Source organism: Mustelus asterias, chromosome 3 (genome assembly GCF_964213995.1).
Source record: "Mustelus asterias chromosome 3, sMusAst1.hap1.1, whole genome shotgun sequence".
In the NCBI taxonomy this organism is placed as follows: Eukaryota; Metazoa; Chordata; class Chondrichthyes; order Carcharhiniformes; family Triakidae; genus Mustelus; species Mustelus asterias.
In genome coordinates, this window is record NC_135803.1 from 49,584,450 (window position 1) to 49,605,409 (window position 20,960).

Below are 20,960 nucleotides of genomic sequence, written 5' to 3' on the forward strand. Positions count from 1 at the left end.
ATACAATAGAAAAGGAAGTACTATTTGTCTCAAAATGTGCAACCGGTAGATTGAAACCCAACCCCAGAGATTTAAGCACATCATTTAAGTTGATACCTTTAGTAGTACTGTAGAAGTATCAAATTACTGGAGGTGCCACCCACTGAGGCCTGTCTACCTGTGGTGACCCTGGACACACCCCTGCTGCGCCTGACCCGAGACTCCTCCCTTTCCACCTGATCGAGGTATAAAGGTAACGTTTCCTCCCCTCTGCCTCAGTCTGGGCCAGGCTGACTACAAGGGTGTGTTCCAGTTCTTTGCGATTAAAAGCCTGTTGTATTTCACTCACTCGCTGGAGTCCTCGTAAATTGATGGTGCATCACTACCCTTTCAGTTAGTTGAAAAAGATCCCATTGCATTATTTTAAGAGGAGCAGATGAGTTCTGCTGGGATATCTTGCCCATTTTAACTGGTTATTCATTATGAATTGTCTGTATGTCCTTTATGTGCCAGGTTAACTTACGTAACAGTAATGGAGCACACAAATAATTAATTGAGTCTAAAACAGACTGGGATGATCTGAGGGTGTGAAAGTTAATACATAAATGTAACTTCCTGCTATTATGGAACTATTCAGCAGCGTAGAAATAAATAACAGAGAAGAAGGGATGGAGGACAACTGGAGGATTCATAGAATCCCTACGGTGCAGAAGGAGGCAATTTGGCCCATGAAGTCTGCAGTGATTCTCCAACAAAACATCTTACCCAGGTCCTACCCCAGTAACCCAATAATCCCCCTAACCTATGCATCTCGGGACACTAAGGAGCAATTTAACATGACCAATCTACCTAACCTGCACATCTTTGGACTGTGGGAGGAAACCGGAGCACCCGGAGGAATACTGGGAGAACGTGAAAACTCTGCACAGATGGTCACTCAAGACTGGAATCGAATCCAGGTCCTTGGCACTGTGAGGCAGCATTGCTAACCACTGTGCCACCATGCCAGCCCAGAAACTGTGTGGAAAATTCGGACAATTGTTGGACAATTGTCTGCTCTGGTGCGGATTTTAAAAAAAATAGTGATTGCCTTTTAATTAAAAATCTAATTCTGAGTAGTTGCTCTGGCCTTGACCACCCCTTCCTAATTGGTGTCCATTTACTTGCTGCTGGAGGCTGGTGAACCTTATCTGATTCAGCATAGCTGTTCTCTCATTCCAGTTGCTGTATGGATCCGGTAAGTGGAAATTCCCATGGTAAATGCGCCTGCCGTCTCTATATCACCAATCTTGACAAGGGCGGACAGAGGCTTAACACCGTTAAAGGCCAAGCGGTAAGCTCTAATTCAGAATGGGGCCAAGCATATGTGAGTCCTGGCCTTCCTTTGTGCCATTCTGCCTGGCTCCCATCAGAGTTCGCACAGAAAACTGATGGAATGATTGAAGAAATTCAGCCCCCCCGATTATTAGTGCTGGCACCGACTGTAGTGCATCACACAGCTATTGTTTTAGCAACAACTCTGGGAATAGATGTCTGTAAGTTAAAGTACGAAACAGTTAACTTTACCGAGAAAAGGAAAATGCATATTGTTCAGGTATTGCACATTTTGTCCATTAATCCAGAATCTAGTTCCTGAATCGCTTTATATTGGTGAAGCCACCCAGCTCCGAAACTCCTGAATTCCCTCCCTAAATCTCCCCATGGCTCTGCCCTGCTTTCCTCCTTTAAGACATTCCTTAAAACCAGTGCCGCATTTAGACTTGGTGAGGCCCTAAGCTATATAAAACTTGGAGGCCCCTTGTTAAAAAGTTACACCAAAAGGTCTCACAAAGGTGCATACCAAAACAGGACCTTGGGTCGCCACAAAAAAATTGAAAACATAATTAAGCCTTTTAATTATTTAATAGCAAGGTATTTAAAGTGAAAAATACAAATTATTTTCAAATGAATGCATTTACTGATTACATATTTATCATTCGGCTGGCTTGATCTCTCATAGATTTTGGTAATTTTGGTAATTCTTTGAGTTGCTCTTCAAGCTGGTGCTTTCTTTTTCTTTTCTGGTATCCGCTCTTAAATGTTCTCTTCATTGTAAACCTTCTGAAATTTTGTGAGGCCCCTGCGGATTGTGAGGCCCTAAGCTGTAGCTTGTTTAGCTTATGCCTAAATCCGGCACTGCTTAAAACCTATTTCTTTGACCAAGCTTTTGATTATTGGCCCTAAATTTCCCTTTGTGGCTTGGCATCATATTTTGTTTCATTGCGCCCCTATGAGACCTATGAGGCCCTGGGATATTTTATTAGGTGAAAGGGGCTTTTCAATTCCAACTTGTAGTTGAATGAATGCCAGACTTCATTTGTCATTGTTAATATATAATATACCTGCTTGTAATCCACACAAGATTGCGTTTCAATAATGCTTCCTCCATAAAAGTGAGCTTTGAAAGGTTATGAACTTTACAGTAGGTAAGCATTTGTGATCAATAAACTTCACCCAAAGGCGTGAGCAGCATCAGCCATCAACTTTGCAATGAGTGATCACCTTTCACACTGCTCAGAACAAAATAATGTATTAATATGGAAGTTTAAAGTTCCAGGGCCTCACAAGTAAGAAGATTATGGTAGCATTGTTCAAGTAGCAAGACAGAGCTTCCTGTTCAATTTGCCTACCCTTACCCAGCAAAGCTCGACTTAAGGTGGTAAGTGGTTAACCAAGTGCTATCTGTGTACAAGTGGTGCTGCTGATAAAACACGTGGAATTGAACTATGATCACAAACGTACTTTGTCTCAAGTGTCCCGACTCCACAGGTTACAGGTACGGGGTGGAACTGTTATGAATCATCAAAAATTTTTCGATAACATAATGACTAAATTATGTGCCTGGAGCAAACATGTTCCAGGCTCTCCCGTATGAATTTGTTAGCAGTGCACAAGCTTTAGGCTCTGATGCAAATAATGCACTTTATCGTCAAGATACTTTTCGACCTCAACTGAACCATAAAATATAACAGGCGCCTCATGAAAAAAACTTTTCACAACACCTTTGAGATCTGTGTTTACATCTCAACCAGAAAGGATAAAGATAATGGTGTTAGCACCATTTATAAACACCAGCCAAACACACACATTACTCAGTGCAGCCCAGTTGTTTGATTTGATTTGATTTGATTTATTATTGTCACATGTATTAACATACAGTGAAAAGCATTGTTTCTTGCACACTATACAGACAAAACATACCATTCATAGAGAAGGAAACAAGGGAGTGCAGAATGTAGTGTTAGGGTGTAGCTAGGGTGCAGAGAAAGAGAAAGTCCATTCAAAAGTCTGATGGCCGCAGGAAAGAGGCTGTTCTTTAGTCGGTTGGTACGTGATCTCAGACTTTTGTATCTTTTTCCCAAAGGAAGAAGGTGGAAGAGAGAATGTCCGGGGTGCGTGGGGTCCTTAATTATGCTGGCTGCTTTGCTGAGGCAGCAGGAAGTGTAAACGGAGTCAATGGATGGAAGGCTGATTTGCGTAATGGACTGGGCTACATTCACGACCTTTTGTAGTTCCTTGTGGTCTTGCGCAGAGCAGGAGCCATACTAAGCTGTGATACAACTAGAAAGAATGCTTTCTATGGTGCATCTGTAAAAGTTGGTGAGAGTCATAGCTGACATGCCAAATTTCCTTCGTCTTCTGAGAAAGTAGAGGCATTGGTGGGCTTTCTTACTATAGTGTTGGCATGGCGGGACCAGGACAGGTTGTTGGTGATCTGGACACCTAAAAACTTGAAGATCTCGACCCTTTCTACTTCATCCCCATTGACGTAGACAGGGGCATGTTCTCCTTTACACTTCCTGAAGTCAATGACAATCTCCTTCATTTTGTTGACATTGAGGGAGAGATTATTGTTGCCGCACTAGTTCACCAGATTCCCTATCTCATTCCTGTACTCTGTTTCGTCATTGCTTGAGATCCGACGCACTACGGTGGTGTCGTCAGCAAACTTGAAAATTGAATTGAAGGGGAATTTGGCCGCACAGTCATAGGTGTATAAGGAGTATAGTAGGGGGCTGAGAATACAGCCTTGTAGGCACTGGTGTTGAGGATGATCGTGGAGGAGATTGTGTGGACGATCAAGGGTAAGATGGCTCCAAGCAAAAAGAAGGCAGCACGAAGTTTCAGCAATGAGGGTCTTCTTCACGGTGTGTGCCAGCACCAGAATATCCTCTACGTGAGGGATGGGTTCCAGGCAGTCCACCAATCTCACCTTTCCAGCCTGGGAGGCAGTTGCAAGGGTGGTCAGCACGACGGGCACCCACAGAAGAAACGCCATTCGGTGTAGGAAGAAGATGAATGATCTCATCCACACTTTCAGGGGGGCACAGTGGTAAGCACTGCTGCCTCACAGCGCCAGGGACCCGGTTCGATTGCCGGCTTGGGTCACTGTCTGTGTGGAGTCTGCATGTTCTCCCTGTGTCTGCATGGGTTTCCTTCAGGTGCTCTGGTTACTTCTCTCAGTCCAAAAGATGTGCTGGTTAGGGGCATTGGCCATGCTAAATTCTCCCTCGATGGCAACATATTCTCCCTCAAATAGGCAACAGAGTGTGGCAACTTGGGGATTTTTGCAGTAGCTTCATTGCATGTGAATGTAAGCCTACTTGTGACTAATAAATAAACTTTAAGGGTGTCATAATTCAGCTCACTCTAAGCACACAATCTCAATGGCATTTTGCTCTCAGAGCATCCATCAGCTTGGGATCTCACAAAATAGCAGCGAGGGAGATATGAATGTTGTTATCAATAGGCCTATTCACCAGCATCCTATCCATCAGCCCACATACACACCATCCCCAGCCCATACTGGGGAGGGCTCTGCACAGACAACAGGCATGTGCACTTTGCAACCTCTTCTCCATCTCTTCCCTTCATATTTCATCGCTTTGTCTTTATGCAGGCCCACAACAAGAGGGAGGGATCCCAGATCAGAGGAGAGATGGCAGACATCCAGGATGTCTCCAAGTTTGAGGAGGATGTCATTGAATTGGTGATCCAGAATAGAGGTCGTTCCTGTGGGGAAGGTGAGAGTGGCCTCTCCCAGCAAACCAACATGTTCCAGTCCTCCATAATCAAAGTCTGACATTCACAGTGAGTGATTGTATTCAGCTTGCTCATGAACAAAATCTGTTTTAGAGGCAGCAGCATGTCCAGACATGCCAGTGTAGGCAACATAAACCCCAGCCCCAAGACCACCTTAGGGGAGGATACTGAGGAGCCATTTGAAGAAGACCTGTCACTGTGATCACCTCCAGTCTACACCAGTGCAGAGACACACACCGTGGAGGAGATCTAGAGATTTGGGGTCACATTCTGGGGACACCTCACTGACATATGTCCCCAGCATGCCGATGTAGTGACAGCCAAAGTCCTTAGCACTCGGAGGACTACTGTTTAGACCATTTAAAAACACTGCTGTCATATGCATAATATTGCTGAGAATCTTCCATTATTAAACAGTGGTGAGCATGATAACACTACATCTAGCAGTCTTTTTGTTTCCCCTTGATATTTGTCCTTACCCCTGACAACCTGCAGATAAGTGACTCACACTGAAATATTGTAACATGGGCAGTACTCTTCCTAATGCCATTCTTCACATGACCGTACAAGCCATCAGAGTCGAATCTAATGCTGTTCTTATTCAACATACACGCAGCCACAAGACACTATTGAACTTTTATTTTCAAAACATTTTTAAAAACAGGCATACATGTAAATTACTGTCTCACTTGACGCCTCGGGTAATTATGTGGAAGGCAGCAACTGGATAATGCGACATCCATTGCGGTTGCTTGTATTATGTTCTGGCACTAGCTGTTGGGATGATTAAAGTGTGAGGAAAGACATTTAAGAGGAAACAGTCTCTCTGAAAAATACCCAGTGATGGACGTGACTGGAAAATCCTGGCCGTGGACATGGCTGGATAATCCCAATGATGGACATGGCTGGAAAATCCCAGCCGCAGGCAGGGCCTGAAAATCCCAGAAAGGAGGCAAAAAGATTCAAAGTGTAATTTCAGGGCTTTTGTAGATTTTGTTGAGTAGACACAGTATCCCATACACGCATGAAGCAATAGACTATAGAGGATATAGGGAAAAAATTCATTCTATTGTTAAGCTGATAGAAATAGTTTGTTAACTTATTTTAATTAATTCAGGGCATTGTGGGTATCACAGGCCAGTTCATTTATTGTCCATCCCTAATCGCTGTACAAATGATGGTAGTGAGTGAACTTCTTAAAACTTTGGAAATCAAGCAGCTTGGTCCAGTCAAGTGGCTTGCTCAAATATTTTACAGGGCCGTAAATCAACCACATTGCTGTGGCTCTGCAGTCATATATTGGCCAGACCAGGTAATGACGGCAGATTGCCTTCCCATAAGGACAGCAATGAACCAGATGGGTTTTTACCACAATTCCAGTAGATTCATTGCTAATGCTAGTTTTTTTTTAGTCCGAATTTATTTCGCAATTCAAGTTCCCTGGCTGTTGTAGTAGGATTGAACTCCTGTCCCTCAATCAATTGTGACAATAAATTTGAAAGATCTGTTTTGCTTCGGGAATGCAAAGCCAGTTTGTGCAGATTAAGTGGTGAATACTTGTCATATCGTACTCAAATACAATTGGAACCTCCATAGGAGTTGGCATCTTTGGAGAGAAAATGGTCACTGGCATGTCAAATGGATCATGGCAGTGACACCTCCATAAAGACAAAGGTCCATAGATTATTAATCATAGACATGGAGCTGGATTTAATGGAGGCAATGTGGAACGGTCTGTCAGCAGGAGAGCTGGCAAGAGTTCCACTTCACCTCAACTGGTGAAGACCCAATGAATTAAGAGCCTTAAAGCATTTATTTGGACAGCAGCGAGCCTTCCCCAGAATCAAGGACACTCGGGGGGCGGGGGGGTTGGGGGAGGGGGGGTGGATGCCACGCCTGCTATGATCTGCAGACCAATCAGATGGCAGAAGCTCTATTGAATTGCAGCACCAACGGGGAGGCAGTGGCTGCTGCTGGTACAACACCCCACCTGAAGCTCAGTATCGTCGCTAGATCCCAAGCCACAGGTGAATGATGGCGGGAGGGGTGTGTGGGGCAGGGTCGCCAGAGGATTGGATTGATGGGGAGTCAGCAGCAAGAGCAGGGTTTGGTATGCAGTGGCACCCCACCTTCCGATGCCAGCTCCTTCGATCGGGCACTGAGTGTCTTTGAACAAGAGACCCCTCCTGGGAGCCTGCCAGGCACGCTGCACGGGTTTGCTTGTCGTGCTCTTTGCATGACAATCCCCCTTGTCTGTTGCAGGGTGAATACCAGATGAGGCCCAGAGTGGGCATGAATTTGCCACTTAAGTGCCTGAGTTAGCAACAGGGCAGGAAGGCCATCCATGGACCTGCCCGCCACAGAATAAATCAGGCTGGAGGCAGGGATGTGGCACTGATGCTTCCATCCAATTTAATGCTCCCCCATACAACCAAAGCTGCCACAAAGAGGGCAATAACTTCCACCCATAGAATGGCTACAGCACAAAAAGGAGGCTTTTCGGCCTGTCATATCCATCCTGGTGTTGTGAATATAATTTCAGATATTTAGTTTGGTATCAAAGGCAAATGAAAGGCAAATCATTCTGTAAACTGCTGGACTGATCTTTTCAAGGTGGGGGGGGAGGGCAGGGGGATGGGGGGGAGGGTGGGGCTGGGATTAGACCCTCAATCTTTGGGGAAAAGTTAGATACAGTAATTACATCCCAACGCCTATCCAAGGAAAGAGATACCACACAAAGTTTAAGAGCATTAAAGCCAAACATAAAAGTAAGGACACTGATTCAAGGTGGCACAGTGGTACAATGGTTAGCACTGCTGCCTCACAGCTCCAGGGACCTGGGTTCAATTCCCGGATTGGGTCACTGTCAGTGTGGAGATGTGTGGGTTAGGTTCATTAGCCATACTTAATTACCCCTTAGTGTCCCGGGATATGTTAGAGAGAGTAGCGGGATAAATATATGGGGTTACGGGGATAGGGCCTCGGTGGGATTGTTGTTGGTGCTGACTCGATGGGCTGAATGGCCTCCTTCTGCACGATAGGGTTTCTATGATTCACAGAGTGCCATTAAAAGGTGGGGCTGTTACATATTCCAAATTTCATAAACGTAATTTCTTCAATTGCAGCTGAAAATTTCAAGTCTATTCTTTGGTGGTTTAGAATATTGTAGATGGGCCACAGATGGGAAAATGCTAAAATTGTCCTCCGTGACCCAGAGTTAGTGAGGTGGAAATCAACTGCCTTTCAATACTCCTGATCAGCAATCAGTGACTTGTGCTGGAAAATGCTTTCCTGTGGACATATGATGAAGACAAGATCAGTTCGCTGTGATGTAACACAATAGCGTGCTGGTTATCACTGTCCAATCTCAAATAGCCAATTGGTTCAAGTACAGGAGAGCTGTCGACCTCGGTGGAAACATACCCTAATGACGGTGTCTGCACTCAGGAAGAAGGGAAAGAATGTCTCCACAGTACAGGATAGTTAACTCGTCTTATTCAGGGCTTTTACAATAATACCTCCTCTTTACTTGGCAGCGTTAATGTAGAAGAATGTCCCAAGATGCAGCACAGGTTGAGATGCCAATCCAATGAAGGGAAGTGTGCAAAGTAAGCGAATAGGCTGGGATTTGGGAGGTGACTAGAAGAGGTGACCTTCTGCGTTTGGTCAAAGAGATGGGTTAATTTCCATTAAGATTGCACAAAAAGTTTCAGGGTTGTTTCATTTAAATTGCTTAAGTTATATTAGCGGATCATTCTTTTTTGTTCAACAAAAATGCTATTGAATTAAAAAGTTTAAATAAGCCAGTGGCTGTGTAAATTTTAAATTAAGCAAACCAGCAGCCATAATGCAGTTGTAAAAGTGAAATGAGGTAAGAATAAAGCACAAAGTATGCTGAATGTTCATGTCCATTTTATAAGCTGAAGTGCCTTTCTGTTTTCTAAGATATGTGTGCGTACTTTAGTTACCAAAGTTTAATACACCAGTGCATCATGAAGAATGTTGCATTGGTCTTCTGCTGGGAGATGGATCCCTCTGCTGGTGTATTGTGGTAGTACATCAGTTAAAGCTCAGCATGCAAATCTGCACCTTGTATGTCCACAGAAATGATCATACACAGGATGTTGCCTGGTATGGAGGGTCTTAGCTATGAGGAGAGATTGGGTAGACTGGGGTTGTTCTCCTTGGAAAGACGGAGAATGAGGGGAGATCTAATAGAGGTATACAAGATTATGAAGGGTATAGATAGGGTGAACAGTGGGAAGCTTTTTCCCAGGTCGGAGGTGACGATCACGAGGGGTCACGGGCTCAAGCTGAGAGGGGCGAAGTATAACTCAGACATCAGAGGGACGTTTTTTACACAGAGGGTGGTGGGGGCCTGGAATGCGCTGCCAAGTAGGGTGGTGGAGGCAGGCACGCTGACATCGTTTAAGACTTACCTGGATAGTCACATGAGCAGCCTGGGAATGGAGGGATACAAACGATTGGTCTAGTTGGACCAAGGAGCGGCACAGGCTTGAAGGGCCTGTTTCCTGTGCTGTACTGTTCTTTGTTCTTTGTTCTTATTTCAATTGTGGATGAGATATCACAGAAAGATGACTATATAGCATTTGTCATGGCGATAAAAAAACATTTGTTAATTCCTTTTTTTATTGTATCTTTTGGTACCTTATTCCTAATCAAAAAGTCAATTAAGTCTAATCAGAGACCCCGACATGAGGGACAAGCCAGATCCAAGCTGACAAGACAGGATAGACATCCCGTTTTGGGCTTGATCAAATGAGATCCAAGCTGACAGGATGAGGCATTGCACCCCCTCCCAGGCTCGATCTGACCTTCATCTTAGCCAAAAGGTCGAGGTGGCTTTGAAAAAAATTGCATCAGGTGAAGCCTTGGGTTAACCTCATTGGCTATCCTGATCGCTTGCTCTACCCTGGCACAGGCAAACCATAATCGCAGGCATCAGCGCACCCCAAGTGCAATGGGCTAGCCTGGTCACCAGCCTGATCATGGTTTCACTCCCGCCAGGTAAAACCTTTTTGTTTTCAAAATAAAGATAGGTCCAACTATTCGGTGTTTCCACAATCTCAATACCAGCGACAGATATACTGTCAGAAACTTCCAGCACTAACCTTGCCAGAGTAAATGAGATCAAGGGGAGTTTTCCTAATTTAATAATTTTAGTGGGTGCCCACTCCATTATTGGCGCTTCTCTTTCACATACCTTTGAAGAGGATGTGGCTAATAATACTCCAAATAAAAGTGGAACATTGAATCACATGTGGCTTCCCTCAGGCAGACCCGAAGGGCCCTATTTTACCATTCTGGTTCTAAGTACTGGGCGGACTTGAAACTGAGAGTGTTCCAGATCCGACTTTTAGACCCGTTCTCAGGTACCCCCATACGCACTCTGCCTAAAAAAATATCAGTGATTCCGAATCGCGCTGCAGAAGCCTGTGGGCGGGGCTTAGCTCGCCCGAAACCCTGCAGCTCCGATCGGCGCCTCCAACTGCCCATGCGCAGAAAAAAAAATGGAATTCCACTCCACTGCCACATCCCTCCTGGGCTGGATTATACCTCCCCCTGGCCCTCACAGACATTGCCCCACTCCCACAACATTACTGACCACATTATCCCCCCACCCTCCTGCCACCCAGACTGATCGCAAGCCCCTCCTCCCTTCCCCCTCAATGATCTCAGGCAGAGTGGCAGTGGACCCCATTCCCCCCCCCCCCCCCCCCCCCCCACTAATCTCAGGCAGAGAGACCCACCCTCCTCCCTCCACCCTACCGATATCAGGCAGAGTGATCCCCCCATCCAGGACCCTTCCGCACAAGGCCCCCATCTCCTCCAGACTCCAATGGCTGTGTGACACCTTCCTCTCTCTCCCATGTTCCCAATCATTGAGGCACTGATCCACCCCCCCCCCCCACCCCCCTCCCCATCAGCACACCTGCCAGTGCTCACTTGCCTTCCCCTCAATGCTAACAAGCAAACTGCATGTAACTTGCTAGAATGTTCTGCCAAACTGCCTGCAGCTGATCTGCCCTAACGAGGGGTAGCTCCATTAAAAACTCAAGAATGGACAGGCAGACAGGCATTCCTGCACAATGTGCGCACGACCAGCCCCCTGATTTTTTGAGGGCGAACTGGGGAGACTACTGGATGCAGCAGAAGCGAGGCGGGACACCCTCTTCCCCCGAGGAGGACGCAGACCCGGGGGGGCTGATGGCAATGCGCCCTGGGAGGCAGTCACTGCCTTGGTCAGTGCCAGGGCGCTGGCCTCCCAAACCGGGAAGTAGTGCCGCAAAAAGGTCAATGACCTCATCCAGCCAGGTTGAATGCTTAACCCCATATAGCATCTTCCCCCAAATCTCCCCCAGATCCTCCCATCCCCAGCACCCTGCCTGTTTCCAGCCCCTGACCCCCAAGCACCTCCTTCCAAACCCCCACTGCACTGCCCTCTAAGGGCCACCACCTGGTATACTGTAGGAGTCACGCCATCATTTTTTTTCATGGCTCCTTTTGTCTCCACTAGAGAAGACTGACCATAATACCAGAGAAAGGACGAAGACAGGGAGTGGTGAGCCAGACCTCCGGGTCCTCATCCCCTTTGAGGAGCGGGTACTGGAGCTGTGAAAGGAAGGGGAGATGCAGGCCGTCAGTGACAGTATGGTTGGGCTGCAGTCAAGAAGTGAACACCTGTCAATCTTCCACTCACTTTGAGGCAACTTCTCAGGGGCATGAGATTTGGGTGCAAGGGGCAAGATTTAGAGGAGATGTATAAGGCATGTTATTTGCACAGAGAGGGTAGTGTGTGCCTGGAACTCACTGCCTGGGGAGGTCAAGGAGGCAGATACGATAGTGACCTTTAAGGGGTGTCTTTACAGCTATGTGAATGGGATGGGAATAGATGCATATGGTCCCCGGAAGGGAACAGAGTTACAAATCAGATGGGCAACCTGGCCACTGCAGGCTTGGAGGGCCGATGGGCCTGTTCCTGTGATATAATTTTAAATCAACAGGCTAGTGAGGCTTACGTCAGTGGTAGGGAAATTATTGGAGAGGATTCTTCAAGACAGGATTTACTCCCACTTGGAAATAAGTGATCATACTAGCAAGAGGCAGCATGGTTTTGTGAAGGTTTTAAACTTTTAATAGAGACAAAGTGATTTTTGAAACTTGATCGAAATTTTCGAGGAAGTGGCGAAGATGATTGATGAGGGTAGGGCAGTGGATGTTGTCTACATGGACTTCAGTAAGACCTTTGACAAGGTCCCTCATGGCAGACTGGTAGAGTAGGTGAAATCACACGGGATCATAAGTGAGCTGGAAAGATGGATATAGAACTGGCTCGGTCATAGAAGACAGAGGGTAGCAGTGGATGGTTGTGCTTCTGAATGGAGGGCTGTGTCAAATGGTGTTCCTCAGGGATCAGTGCTGGGACCTTTGCTGTTTGTAATATATATAAATGATTTGGAGGAAAATGTAACTGGATTTGCGGATGGTGATGAGGACCATCAGAGGATATAGCAGGATATAGATCAGTTGGAGACTTGGGCGGAGAGATGGCAATCTAGACAAATGTGAAGTAATGCATTTTGGAAGGTCTAATAAAGATTGGAAATACAAGTAAATGGCAGAACGCTTAAGAGTATTGATAGGCAGAGGGATCTGGGTGTACAGGTACACAAGTCACTGAAAGTGGCAATGCGGGTGGAGAAGGTAGTTAAGAAGGCATACGGCATGCTTGCCTTCATCGGCCGGGGTACTGAGTTTAAAAATTGGCAAGTCATGTTGCAGCTTTGTAGAATCTTAGTTAGGCTGCACTTGGAATATCGTGTTCAATTCTGATCGCCACACTACCAGAAGCAAGTGGAGGTTTTGGTGAGGATACAGAAAAGATTTACCAGGATGTTGCCTGGCATGGAGGGCATTAGCTATGAGGAGAGGTTGGAGAAACTTGGTTTGTTCTCACTGGAACGATGGAGATTGAGGGGCGACCTGATAGAAGACTACAAGATTATGAGAGGCATGGACAGAGTGGATAGTCAGAAACTTTTTCCCAGGGTGGAAGAGTCAATTACTAGGGGGCATAAGTTTAAGGTGCAAGGGGCAAGATTTAAAGGAGATGTATGAGGCAAATTTTTTAAACAGATGGTGGTGGGTGCCTGGAACTCGCTGCCGGAGGAGGTAGTGGAAGAAGACACGATAGTGACTTTTAAGGGGCGTCTGGACAAATATATGAATAGGATGGGAATAGAGGGATATGGTCCCCAGAAGGGTATGGGGTTTTAGTTCAGTCAGGCAGCATGGTCGGTGCAGGCTTGGTGGACCGAAGGGCCTGTTCCTGTGCTGTAATTTTCTTGGTTATTTGTTCTTTGTTCTTTTCTTTGTGCTTTGCTCTATGTTCAATGGAGAAATGTGAACCACGTGTTTTGCATTCCGAATTCCTCTCCCCCCTTGCACTTAGCCTGTGTCCTGTGTTACAGGGACAGATCCGGACTCCCCGGGGTCTTCTGGACTACAGGGCCCTGCTGCAGCTCCCACTCATCCTGGTCAGGACAGCTCGGACGAGTCCTCAGAGGATGTGGATGAAAGGACCTCGGAGGGTGGCACATTTTTGGAATAATCTTCCACCTTGCAGTTCAGCATCCCAGATACTGCACGTTGGTGGGTCCAGTTAGTGGTGAGGCTTCTGCTTCTCTCTCTGGTGAGCACGGCACATCTGCTGATGTACATCGGGTGGAGGAGGGAACGTCCGAGGCCTCAGCTGGCCCCAGGATACATGCTCTGAGATCACTTCTCCCTCAGCTGCTGGAGATGCAGCGACAGAGCCAGGGAATGCAGGAGGGGCTGACGGCCAGACTGGACCGACAGCAAGGTTGTTGGGAGGAGTCCCAAAGCTTTCAGGTGGACCAGCTATTGTCTGTCTTGCATGCTTCCCAGGCCAACACTGCAAGAGTGGCATCTGCAGTGCAAAGCCTGGGGCAGGGGATCCTCACCATGAGTGGCAGGCTCCAAGCGATGGCCGAGTCACAGCAGGCCACAGCGGAGGGACTGAACAGGCTTCTCGAGATTCTGCGGCCCATGGCTGAGAGACTCGAGAGCTTGCAAGAGACCCAGCGGGACAGCACTGAGACACAGCGGGCTACAGCAGCAGCCCTTGAGAACGTGGTCCAGACGCAGACGGTCATGGCTGAGGGGTTACAGAGCACTTGCTACAGCCATTGACAGGTGGCCCCCGACTCAGGTGGTCATTGCAGAGGACTCAACCACCATGGATAGGATGCAGGTGGTCCTCCACGACTGGCAGGGACAGGTGGCGCCGAAGCTTCTGTGGCTCACTGAAGAAGCAACGCCATCCTATGGAGTGACCCAGAGGCCCACAGGAACCCCAAGGGAGGAGGAAGGGCTCAAGCCCATGCCAGGGCCTTCCAGCCACGAGACTGTGACTGTGGCTACATCTTCTGACTCCCCCTTTCCTGACACCCAGGGCATCTCAGGGGCAGCGGGATGAAGAGGGCATCATGGAAATGTCCCAAACACCTGGAACCAGGCCAGGGCCCTCAAGGTCTAGGGCCACCAAAGGACGCCCGCTACGTGCATCACAGGCAAAAGGGCGAGGTAGGCAGCTCGCCCCCTCCACCTTGATGTACATTCTGGGGAGTCACTGAGACGTAGTGGTCGGCCACATAAATTTAGGAAGTTGTAGTTGCACTAAGATGGCACGGATGAAGGGCTGCATTAGTTAGATAGATCTATAAGCACCTTAACATTTTTCGTTCACAAGTTTTTATATTAGAACTTCTTAATTAAACACCTTTATTGCAATTATTAAATGTTTTTTCACCACCCACCTGTGAGTAATTTGTCTCAGATTTGTCTCGAATAGGAATCCTCTTCCATTGAGGATTGTCGGAGCGATGTTTCATGTTGATGTCAGTTGGGGAGGCTCCTCAATGTTGTGTCACTGAGAAAAGGAAGCCATTGGTTCCCCAAAAGCCACGAGCGATTCCCTCCCCTCCCTCACCTCACCCGCCCCAAGGCCCTGTATGGGGGTTTCAGATCCCTTACCCACTACACAGACGTGGGCCCAGGTGCCAGTGTGCATGCGGAGCTCAGGTAGGAATCAGATTAGTTTTCACCAGGGCATCATCATAATGGTGTTTAGCGAGTCGCCATCACCCTCCTCCCTGCCAAAAGAAACTCACTAACACAGCATACCCAGGCCCACCACTCTGGTGTGACAATGTTGCAGGAGGTAGAAGGACTTTTGGGGGGGGTGGAACCCACAGAACAGGCTCCTAGCGACTGAACCGCTTGGTGATCAGGGCCTCTCTAGCCGCCCTCACATGCCTCATTTCAGCTGCCAGCATTCCAGCGCCTGGGTGTGCTCTTCCTCTTCTTCCTCCTCCTCCTCTTCCTCCTCCATCCCAGCGAAGCCCGGCTGCTCAGCCTCCACGTCCTCCTCCTCCTCCAATAGGTCACTTCTCTGCAGAGCTAGGTTGTGCAAGGCACAGCACATGACCACTATGCGGGAAGAGAACACAGGGCTGTATCGTAGGGCCCCTGCCAGATCGGTCCAGCATCTCATTTTGAGGAGCCCAATGCACCTCTCCACTATCATGCGGGTGGCTACATGGGTCTCATTATAGCAGATTGCTGCCTCAGTCACAGGCCTCTGCACAGGCGTCATCAGCCATGTCTGAAGCAGGAACCTATGTCACCCACGAGCCACACCCGCAGCCTGGGCTCCTCCTCAAATGCCTCCGGGTTGTCAGAGCTCCTGACATTGAAGCTGTCATGCACATTGCCTGGGTGTCTTGCGCAGACGTGTATAATGTTCATATTGTGGTCACACACTAGTTGAACATTCAGGGAGTGGAATCCCTTTCTGTTGATAAATCTTCGTGGATTCTGTAGAGGGGCGTTGAGGGCGACGTGTATGCAGTCGATGGCCCCCTGTACATTAGGCATCCCCGCAATGGCAGGGCTTCCTGATGGGTCTGGTCCAGGTTAAATTTGATGTAGTGCCCTGCCCGGGTGTACAGGGCTTCTGTGACCTGTTTGACACAGATGTGCACGACTGACTGGAAGATGCCACAGACATCTCCGCTAGGGGTCTGGAAGAAGCCAATTGCATAAACATTCAGAGCGGCCATCAATTTGACAGCCATCAAGAGTGGGTGCACCCCCCCCCCCCCCCCACCACCCCCACCAGGTGCCAGGTCCTGCAACAGATTGCACTGTCTCCTTTCGGAGGCAGAGACGTCGGCGGCACATGGTGTCCGACATCTGTTCGAATGACACTTGTGCACGGAACTTCTGGGGTCTCTGCCCCCTCCTTCTCCTCCGCACCTGCCCCACCCTCCCTCCCTGCCCCCCCCCCCCCCACCCCCCCACACTCTGGGCGAATGATGGCCACCTGCTGCCTCTGGCGGTCTTCTTGTTCTACACCTGCAAGTAGTAAGGCCCGGGCCTCCTGTGCTCGCAATTCTTCCTTCAGCTCCTCCTCCTCAGCTCCAGCTGCAACCAAAAGAACAGCAAAATCAATGGGTTGCATCGCAAAAGCCATCTCGTCACTCTGAAGGTTGGGTGGGGGGAGCGGGGTCGGGGTTGGAGATGGAGAGGAACACATATAGAAATTGGTTGTCCTTAGCCCCTAGCCCATCAATAGTCACTGTCCGTAAGATAAAATCAAAATGCTGTGGATGCTGGAATCTGACAAAGGGTCATCCAGACTCGAAACGTTGGCTCTAATCTCTCTCCACAGATGCTGTCAGACCTGCTGAGATTTTCCAGCATTTTTTGATTTTGTTATACAAGACACCAGTTGACTTCAGCTCGCTAACCCATCCTACCCACTTACTCACACTTCACTTCTCCCTGGCTTCTCAAAGTAGCTGGACCTTTAAATCTACCTGCCCTGGGCGGCACCGTGGCACAGTGGATAGCACTGCTGCCTCATAGCACCAGGGACCTGGGTTCGATTCCCGGCTTGGATCACTGTCTGTATGTTCTCTTCGTGTCTACATGGGCTTCCTCTGGTTGCTTCAGTTTCCTCCCAAGTTCGAGAGGCTAGGTGGATTGGCCATGCTAAATTCTCCCTCAGTGTACCCGAACAGGTGCCAGATTGTGGCAGCTAGGGGATTTGCACAGTAACTTAATTGCAGTGTTAATGTAAGCCTACTTGTGACAGCAATAAATAAACTTTAAACTTTCTAGCAGCTAGTGCCATAAAAAGAGATATGTCATCCTTAAATCAGAGTAAGGAAAATTGGTGGAAGGACAGAATTGGAGGCTCTTTAAGTGACTGCACATAATGGGCCTGATTTTACCATCAAGTTGCGCCTGTTTTCGGACACGAAAACTTGGTAAAGTCGGGCGGGAGGCGAGTAGCGCGATCTGTGCCCACCTCTGCGCCGGTTCCCCCTTTACTAAGGCCCGGAAATGGCCGCGATTGGGACCGTGCCCGAAATGGGTGCGACGGCCATTTAAATACATTTGAATGCATTTCAATAGACTTAATGGGCTGCACACCCAACTTTACCGGCACTTCCCCCTTTACCACCGCGTTCGCTCATCCAGAATCGGCACGAAACAGACAGGCTCCATAAAAGTCCGATTTGGGCACTCCATCAGTGAGGGTTAGTGAGGAGGTAAATGCATAGCGTCCGACGGCTTGTGCTGCTTTCGTTGTGGGATCCTTTCGTTGTGGCCATTTTTTTTCTCGGGGGGGGCTCTGCAAGTGTTTGGGGGATGGGGGGGCTGTTGCTTAGCAGGGTGTCTGATGTCCAATTTGCAGCATGGATCTGGGTCTCAGCACAGACCTCGGGTCTTGTGGACGCTGTTGGGTCCTAGCGCACTCAACAGTCTTCCAGCTGAAGGATGTGCTCAAACTCCTCGCAAATTGCACTGCTGCAGCCTCTGAACTTTTCAAGGAGCTGTGATTCTGGGGAGCATGTGGCTGGGGAAAGGGGGGTCCATTGGCACTCTGCCAGAGATTGGTGGGGAAAGGAGAGTCCACTGCCACTGTGCTTGATTTCGGTGAGGGGAATGGGGGGGCGGGGGGAGGGGGCGTGATCGGTCTGGTGGTGGCAGAGTGGGGTATCAGGAGGTCAGTAATGTTGGGCAGGTGGGGCAATGTCCATGGGGGCCAGAGGGAGGCTTTATCCCGCCCAGGAGTGATTTGGCAGGGTAGCAGCATTCTATACTTTTTTTGCGCATGCGCAGTTGAAGACTCCGATCAGAGCTTCAGGATTTTGGGCGCATTAAGCCCCACCCACAGGCTTCTGCAGCGTGATTCAGAATCACTGATACCTTTTCAGGCAGAGTGCATATGAGGGCGCCTCAGAAGGGGCCTAAAAGTCAGATCTGAAACACTCCCAGTTTCAAGCGGCCCAGCACTTAGAATCAAAATGGTAAAATAGAGCCCAACATCTGTAACGAGATGAATGAATTGATAGCATAAATAGAAGTGAATGAGTATGATATGGTAACCATTACAAGGACATGGTTACAAGGCAACCAAGGCTGGAATCTGAATATTCAAGGGTATTTGGCATTTCAGCAGGGCAGGAAGAAAGGAAAAGGAGATTGGGTTGTTATGTTAATCAAAAATAAGATTGGTATAGTCGTGAGCAATTATTTTGGTTCAGAAGGTCAATGTGTAGAATTAGTTCCATGGAGATAAGAAATAACAAAGGAAAGAAGCCACCATTGGAATAGTTTGTAAGTGCACTAGCAGTAGCTACACTGTAGGACAGTGTATGCATCAATAAATAGTGGGAACTTCTAAGAAAGGGAGTGCAATTTTTGTGGGTGATGTTAATCTTCATATTGACTGGATGAATCAAATTAGCAAAGGTAGATTCAGAACAATTTCTTAGAATAATACATTCTGGAACCAATCAGGGTACAAGCTTTTTTAGACCGAGTAATGTACAATGAAACAGGATTAATTATTGTCCTCAGAGAAATGGATCCTTTAGGCAAAAGCGATCATAACATGATAGAATTTCACAATCAGTTTGAGGGTGAGAAATGTGGGTCTTAACTAGTCTTAATGTGGGTCTTAAACTTGAATAAAACCAGGTAAAAGGGTATGAAGAGACAGTTGACTATTGTGGATCGGGGAAATAGGTTAAAAGGTAAAATGATAGGGAAGTAGAGATCCAGAGAGATAGATATTTCTTAATTTTAAGCAGCTATATTCTATTGAGAAATAAAGATGCTGTGAGAGGGATGCACCATCCATGGGTAACTAAAGAAGTTAAGGATACTATGGAATTGAAAACAAAAGCATACAATGCTATGAGGATTAGTAGTAAGCCAGAAGATACAATTTTTTAGAAACCAGCAAGGGATGACTGAAAGAATAAAGAGGAAGAAATTAGTGTATTGGAGAAAACAAGCAAAAAATATAAAAACACACCATAAAAGCTTCTACAAGTATATAAAAGTTCAAGAATAACAGAAGTGAGTATTACTCCCTCAGAGGGAAACAATGAAATTGTTATCCTGCTTTGAATGTAAATCTCTTGCCAGGGACTTAGCTTAATCTAACAAACCAAAGGACAGGAGGCAACTCAAATTCACTTAAATGGACTTTGGTTTATTCAACACTTTCGGTACCAAACTCATAAACTTACAACAGCTGCAACACTTTAACTCTTTCAGTTCAACTCTTTAACTTTAACTCTGAACTTTTTAACTGAAAATACCACCTGGTTTCTTGAGCTAACTGGCCAAGCTGTTCTTCCCTACATAGACCTCTCCTTGTGGTTCTTTTATCTTCTCTGAAGAGGTTCGCCACGGCACGCTTGCAATGGTGGGTCTCAAGTTATTGCTGGAGTCAAAGGCTGAAACACCCTTCTTTATCCCCAAACTTTCCCAATCTTCCAGAAAGTTCTCTGGCACTCAATCAATGATATCATCGGAAACTGATCACAATGTTCCATCATGGAGTTACTCATAAACAACTCCCAAATGTTTATACCAAGCATCATGTAAATTACATAGCTTCACCATATATGGTAACAATGGATCCAATGTGTCTAGCATAGTCCAAACAACTATCCTTATTTGTTCAACACAGGAAGTGTCAGGTTACATCTCACAGGACAGGTAACGACTCACTGCAGCCTTCAAAACTGCATCTGTGTTTAATTACAACTTGACCGAAGTTCCCAACATGCTTGACTCTCATTGCAACAATTGCCCTTACAGCTAATATTGCCATTGTTGTTGCTGTAGTCATTGTTGTAAACGGCCTTCCGGCCACAAACTGGTCAAGGTTTTGAACAAGTATCTATTCTCACAGTAGAAGAACAAACAGCATCCCAATAATAGTAGAAAATGAAGAAGCAAGAAAGGAACTTCAAGCAAGCATGATTACTACAACATAGGAAAATCGACCCCCTGAGCCTGCTCTGCCATTCAACTAGATTATCTTTTACCTCAATGCTATTTCCCAACACTATCTCCATGTCTATGTTTAGGTATCCATAATACTGATAAATCTATCAATCTCTGTCTTGCATATACTCAATGACTGATCCTTCACAGTCCTCTGTAGTAGAGAATTCAGAGATTCACCATCGTGGGAAGCTTTTTCCCAGGTCGGAGGTGACGATCACGAGGGGTCATGGGCTCAAGGTGAGAGGGGCGAGGTATAACTCAGATATCAGAGGGACAGTTTTTACACAGAGAGTAGTGGGGGCCTGGAATGCGCTGCCAAGTAGGGTGGTGGAGGCAGACACGCTGACATCGTTTAAGACTTACCTGGATAGTCACACGAGCAGTCTGGGAATGGAGGGAAACAGACGAATGGTCTAGTTGGACAAATGAGCGGCACAGGCTTGGTGGGCCGAAGGGCCTGTTTCCTGTGCTGTACT